Raw genomic sequence first — 7815 nt, forward strand, 5'->3', positions numbered from 1 at the left:
TGATGTCAGACGAAACATCTGCTAAGGAACCATCTATTATCCAGAATGATGACGACCTTTCCCCTCCTGTACCTCGTACACCTACTGCGAAGAGACTAAAGAAAAGCCAATCTGCTGATGCCATTGAAATGGAAAAATTGAAAATTTTACAGCAGATGTCAACTGCTTTTACGGCTGGTAGAAGCAAACCTATTGCTGATAGTGACAGCAACTTTGGAGCACAAGTAGCTGAGGAGTTGAGGTCAATTAAAAACACTGTGGTAAAGACAAGACTAAAGAGAAAAATAATGAATGATGTATATGAGGCTCAGGAGAACGATGCACAGGTATCTAACTCATACCAGCTGCCACCTAGTATTTACCCTTTACCCTCCTCTGTACATATGCCCAACACACAACCAACCCCTCTACACACATATACAACTCCACAAGAACCACCTCACCACATGCCTCTACCCATAGGAACACAACTCCCACCCGAATCAGTACCAGCTTCAAAATAATGAGACGCATAGCTACAGGAGAATGCTAGAAGACAGTGAGTGAATACAGATTTAAGGATAGATTGGTTCTCAAGGTTTACTACAACTACCTCTGTTTTTTGTGGTTAATCAGAAAAACAATGCATTTGTGTGTTTTCAAATGCATCTTCAGTTATAATTGTGTACATCCTTTATTGAGGTCTTTTGTTTTATTTACATTTCGGCCTTTTTGTTATATCAAGACCTTAAGTTGTATTTTACCACACAAATGCTTAACCATTTCACCATAAGTGACATGAACAAATGTTTTATTGGATTGCTTATATCCTGAAGTGAATAATAAACAGTTATTTATTTTTCCAAGCAGACTGTTTTTTGTTTTCAATTTTGACCTCTACCCAATTGTTGCGAATTAACTTCCAAGATTGAATTCTGTAATGTCATAGTAATACTACAAGGAGTAGAAAAAGTAACAACATTATTTCATTAAAATATGATGATGCTAAACCATTTGGTTATGCAGCCAGTTTAATTTGTTGCTCAGGGAATTTCAGGTGGCACTATATATCAAAATATTAATGTTGAATACAAACAAAGTTGTGAATATACAATTTTGTAAACCTTAAAATATTGCAAAGTTAAGGCAGTTCAGGGTCAATTTGTTATTCATGTTCAATTTCCAGACACTTACAATTTGTAACTTATACTGAAGAAACAAGGAAAAAAAGCTGTATTTGCAGAACTATAAATTTGTCAATGCAAAAAATGGAAAAAGAATAACTGAATATGACATGTTTGAGCCTAAATGTAGTTGTCCTGCCAGGAAACCTTGCCTGCAGATGAAACAAAGTAGCTCTTCAGCTTGTCTCTTGTTTGTTTGGCAGCCATGGAGCTGTTGCAGGGTTTTCCAGGTTGAAGAGGGAGCATGGCTCCCAGACCATCTTGTCTCCAGGTACCCTCCACAAATCTGTGGTCACCGTCTTCTGAGTCAATCAGGGCTGGAGGTGCGTATGTGTCAGACCGAATCCCATACAAATAATTGGGGAGACACACACAAGCTAAGGCCACCTTCTGTACCTCGTCTGGGTTGAGCATTATGGTGGTGAGGAATACTCTCCACCTGTTTGCAAGTATTCCGAATCCATTTTCCACAACTCTGCGTCCTCGAGAAAGCCTGTAGTTAAAAACTCTCTGCTGATAGTCCATCTGACGAAATGTGTATGGCTTCGTGAGGTCTGTGCGCAAAGGATAAGCATCGTCGCCCAGGAACACAAAGGGTGCTTGTATGTCTGATTGTGGAAGTGGTTTTGCTGCAGGGATATTAAGAAGGCCCTGGTCCAGTGCTTTCTTGAAATCTGACTCATTAAACACTCCAGCATCTGATGCTCTTCCCTGTGCTCCCACAGTGACATACAGAAACTGGTACTTGGCATCAACAAGAGCCATCATTAACACAGAAAACCGCCCCTTGTAATTACGGAAGATACTTCCACTATGAGCTGGGGGCAAAATGTTTATATGTTTCCCATCTAGGGCTCCAAGGCAATGGGGGAACTGCCACTTTTGATGAAAATCTTGTGCTATGTCCAGCCATTCCTCCTCTGTGGTTGGTGTCTGAAATGACAGATTTATGCATCAGGGCAAAGCTCTTAAATAATTAAACTTTCAGTGAGGACCACTGTAATATTTGAAGTGATATCAAATATTTGTTAAATACTTTAGACTATTTAAAATATATATATTTTTTTCAAATGTTTTATTAGTTTTTATCTAAATACTTGTTTGATGAAAAAAAAAAAATAGACCACAAGCATTATGTGTTTAATTTCATTTGTGTGTGTATTTAAAAAAACGACAACAAACATTTCATTAGTAATGTAATCTACTTTAGTCATTACCTTGAGATAATCCTTAGGTAATGCTCGGTACAGGGCTTCACATGTTTCAGTGACAATCTGGGAGATGGTTGACTTTCCAACTCTAAACTGGAAGTTTAACGATGTAAAGGACTCTCCAACAAGATTAAGAAACAACATTAAGTGGCATTCACCCGATTTAGTAAAAGTAAACACAATAAACGAAACAGGCTGTTGCAAACAAACCTGTTGCCAAAAATCTTAGTGTCAACACCAGTCTCTCCTTCGCAGAAATGGACAGCCTCATGTTTGTATCCTGCTTTGTGATCAACGGGGCTACTTTATTGAGGACAAACTCAAGCTCCTCCACATTCATGCGAAGTAGCTCCTTGACCCCTTCTCTGTCAGAAACCTGTAAAATATAACAATACAAATAAAGTCGATGGACATAACTACATCCACAACTGCAGTCCACCAGAGTACATGGAAACGAATATATGAACGTTTATTTCAAACGGTAATTAATCTGTGTGATGCTTATTTTTCAAGTTTCTTTAACCCGCCTGCCTCTATTTCTTTCTTCTTTTCTTTTGTTGCTAACGACTTCAAACTACACCCACCTTCTCTATTCCTTGCATATTGTTTACTCTAGAAATCACGTTTGATCGCGAAATTTGCGCGGGATTTCCCGTCGGACCTGGGAATGCTCGGGAGTCAAATCGGTTCGGTGGTTGTTGTGTGGTTATTTTCCGTACGCGGCCCACACACTGTACCACCAAAACTGTTAGACCCGTGATTTTTTATCGCCGTGTGTGGGGTCTCTCAGGATTGGAAAATCGGACGACAATTTTAAAATCGTCCCGTGTGAACCATGCTTAAAGTAACCAACTCAGGTACTCAGCTATATAATTCAATGTGAGTACACGGATGTTGAAATTACATAAAATGCCCGTCCCTTGTAGCCGTGATAAATTAGCCTGAAGCTAATGCTTACCTGTTCAGGAGGAAACTAGCCAACTCTGCATCCTTTTGGGCTCTAAGCTGTCTCCATCTTTCAAATACATCCTCAATATTTACCTGAGGTTTGTTACGTCTCTGGTCACGCAACTGTTAGAAACATGCTGTTTTTTTAGTTCATGTAGAATTTATCTCTGTTGATCTCGTTTGTTTGTTTGCTGCTTTCATGGCTGTACTAACGTTCCAGCTGTAGCGTGCTGGGTTTACGTTTTTACAGTTAGGCCGGTTACACACTGGAAGCGTCGCGTGAGCGTGTCAGCTGCGTGGCGTGTCCGTTTATATTTCGGCTCCCATGTTAACAGGTTAGAGCTTACACACTGCCGGCGTGAGACGCGTGCCTGCTAGAAATAGCACCGACGCCTATTTTTCACGCGAGACGCTAGCGTGTTGGAAGCGTTTCAGGCAAAATAGAATTGGAAAATATGTTTATATGTCATTTAGACACAAATACATATTAATTTGTTGTTTGTCTTGTTTGCTCTCTGAAAGAGATTATTATTACATAATCCCCCCCACCCCATTAATAGCTCATTGCCAGTACTGATTGAGTATAAATTGATCATTTATAACTGGTACAGTTGAACTGTAAACTTGTGGACACCAGCTTGCATGTTGTGCTAACGTTAGCTTTAGCAGGGTGAACGCTGCCTTTGTCATTGGGAAGTTAGCTAAAAAGCTAAAGCCAAATTTAGCTGTTAGCTTTGCCCTCAATTACCTTGTCAAATTCTGAAGGTGAAAAAAATTAGATTGTTCCAAAATAAGCTTGCATTTGATTTATATTTGATAGAATTTACACTCCTAACCTCTCTCTTTGAATAATGCTCTTTGAATTCTTTGAAGAGGTCTGCATGTCTGTTGGCTCCTTGGTCAGCAGAGATTTAAACATCTTTTACAGGCGGGCTACGTGGGATCTGTGGGCTCGCCCTGACTAAAGAAATAACTTCATATTTGGCTCCATGCGTCTGCTTTCTCAACAAGCTTAGGAGCATTAACGTTACCTTTATCCACGTCTATCTTTCTGTCCATGTGCTGGAAAGCACATAATGTGATCAATTACATGAGGTAGTTCTCAGCTGCTGTTTGTATGAATGTGTGTGTTTCTGGGGGGGTGGGGGGTGTATGTGTGTCTCCGCATGTGCATTCATGTACGTGTGTGTGTGTTCATCTGCTGTTGAGCGCAAAAGTGCCCCATTGCACCACTGGGTCAAAATTGACCGGGGAAGCAGAATATTATAAGAAGTTTGTCGATGAGTTGACCCCAGTATTAACGGATGTATTTTCAGAGATACTTGTGAATGATATGTTACCTGACAGTTTTAATGAAGCCTTAATATCACTCATACCAAAATCTGGAAGAGATACGATGGATCCTGCTAATTACCGTCCAATAAGTTTATTAAACGTAGATTGTAAAGTGTTAACAAAATGAAAAAATGAAAATGAAAAAAAATGAATCTTATTCTAAATTCTCAGGATATAAAATTAACTGGCATAAGTCAGAGGCTATGCCAGTATCAGCCGTGTGTTTTTCTTCCTCAGTCAGTACATTTAAGTTTAAATGGATGCATAAAGGTATTAGATATTTAGGTATCCACCTGAGCCCTAACTTAGAGAATATAAGGAATTTGAATATGTAACCTTTGCTACACAAAATACAGGCAAAATTAGATGGTTGGAAAAAGATTTTGTTAACTTTATGGGGAAAGATTAATATAATAAAGATGGTGATAGCTCCACAGTTTAATTATATATCGGGGATGGTCCCTGTAAATATGCCTCACCAGATATATAAACAATATAATGCTATGATTAGGAATTTTTTGTGGGAAGGTAAAAGACCCAGGATTGGCTTTAATAAGTTATGTTTGCCCAGAGATAGGGGAGGTTTAGCATTGCCGAATGTAGATCTCTATAAAGTAGCATTTGAAATGTCTAAGATTGCTAGACACTGGGGGGAAGATGATTTAGATTTAGATTGGGTATTAATAGAACGACAACTTACCTCCCCCTTTCGGCCAATAGAGGCATTTTCACAAAACCCAGAAGGGGATCGGCATCATATGACCAATCCAATATTGCTTCATTCCAAAGAGGTTTGGAAAATCACCCACAAAAAGTATAAGATTTCTCACCTGTGTCAATATTACTCATCAATATGGAATAACCCATTTGTTAAGGTAGGGAAAAAGACCTTGTTTTGGGGACAATGGCTTAGAAGTGGAATACGTATCCTAAATGATTTATTTAGTAATGATAAGCTTTTATCTTACAATAATTTAAAAGAAAAATTTAATTTAGAAGGCCGGGATCATTTCTGGAAATATTGGCAGATTAGAAATTGTTTAGTGGCAAAGGTTCCCACTGGACAAGAGAAGAATGTTTTAGAAAAATGTTGTGAACTACCAAGACCCTTTCAAAAATCATCTACATTTTATAATCTCAGTTTAAGGATTGGTGATAAGAACTGTGAAAATTTGAGATTGATTTGGCAAAGAGACATTAATAGTGACATAGATAAGGACACCTGCAGCAGAGTTCTGTCCAACAGTGGAAGGTATATAAGGGAAGCAAGAAGTAAATTTATCCAGTATAAGGTTTTACACCAGCATTATTATACGCCAGCCCGACTTTTTAGAATGGGTTGTCTAAATGATAATAAATGTTGGAAATGTAAACAAGAAACTGGCACATATATGCATGTTCTTTGGCATTTTTCAAAGATTCAACTTTTTGGGAAATTGTGTTGAAATATCTTGGGATTTGACCTTCCATTTTCATCAAGGATTTGCCTTTTAGGAGATAAATCTGAGATTCCCCAGATTAAAAATAATGAGTTTTCACTTGTTACTGTGGGTGTAATTACGGCAGTTCGATTGATACTCCGATTTTTGAAAGATACTCAATGTCCTTCTTTTAAAATGTGGATTGAATTTATGGTTGAGAATGTATCATATGAAAGAATGTTAGCTAAAATGAACGGAAAACATAGAGATGTTGACATGTGGGAGAATTTTATTCAGTTGGGTACTTTGAAGGATGACTACAAGCTTGAATTGTAAATTGCCTAAACTGTTGTGCATAAAGTGGAATTTCTGTAATTAGTATTACTATTCATTTATTATTACTGGTATTATCAAGATTTATGTTTTTTATTTTTATTTTTTTATGTTGGTTTGGGTATGTTTTGTTATGTATAAAGAAAACCAATAAAAACTTCATTTATAAAAAAATAAAATAAAATTGACCGGGGAAGAACACAAATGCAATAAAATTAAATAAAACACGCAAAATTCAATGAAAGTAGTGATCATTAATTTTACTTGCGAAGAACGTCACTGGGTAGTTTCCATATATTTCCAACTTTAAGGTTAAGAAGAAACTTTATGACTACTGTCATTAATGTGCATTAATGGATTTAAATGTACACCTCATCGATTTCCTTTACGCAGTAATGCAAACACATAAGATAGGTACACATAAATCATACCTGCAAACTCAGAAATGTTCAAAAAGGTGACATTTCTTTACCTACAAGTGTTCTGTATGTTCAAAAATATAAAAAATAAAAAGTTGATATAAAAAAGGAGCACAAAACGGAGACATTAAAGAACGGCTTGTGTCACAGGGTCAAAATTAAATGATTTATTAAAACATTAATAACAATAACTTATTTCACCAGTAAATTCCTGTGTCCTGAGTCTGTGTTTTTCAGACAACGGTAGCTACAGTCTGGTGTTAGAATCCTCTCCAGTGAAATACAGTCACCCTTTACACCGTTTAGCTGTCAGCATTTTAACCGTATTTACGCCAGCTGCTAGCTAACGGTAGGCTAACGTTACCTGCTGCCAAGTGTAGGGTTAACTAGCTAACGGTAGGCTAACGTTACCTACTGCAAGAAACACTAGCTGCTACTCCTCTGCAGCCCTGCCTACCCTACTCTTACATTCATTTGAAACAATAAAATAGCGTATTTACCTGATAAATCTCATCCACCGCCTCCTCAGGTTATCACTCTTGGGGAATCGGTAAAAACGACATGAGTTGACGGTTGAGCGGGGATTGCAGTCAGGTACGAAGCACTGCACCATGTTGCTAACGTTAACCGCTTCCACATACACAATATAAAATACACAATGATAAATATAACATTCAATACACAATACCTAGCTATACAAAACACTATTATTTACACGATTACTACTGAAAGAACTGCTATTAACTGTACATTCGCTATGTTTGGAGGAAAAAGTATGCAAGGCTGTCGTCAGATTGGAAGTTGTTCAAGAGGCTCTTTTGCGGTTGTGTCTTCGACTATATTAGTCAGTGGTGCGCGGTGGTTTATGGGATGAGTAGTTCCTTCGCTCTGAAATGAAAATATGTACACAGTCTTGTACCTTTGCCTTTTTCTTTATTTTCTGTTCGGTTTTTCACCCTAAATGATACGTTGTATGTTTATGAGT

The sequence above is a fragment of the Perca fluviatilis genome, chromosome 14 (assembly GCF_010015445.1).
Source record: "Perca fluviatilis chromosome 14, GENO_Pfluv_1.0, whole genome shotgun sequence".
NCBI classification, from domain to species: Eukaryota; Metazoa; Chordata; class Actinopteri; order Perciformes; family Percidae; genus Perca; species Perca fluviatilis.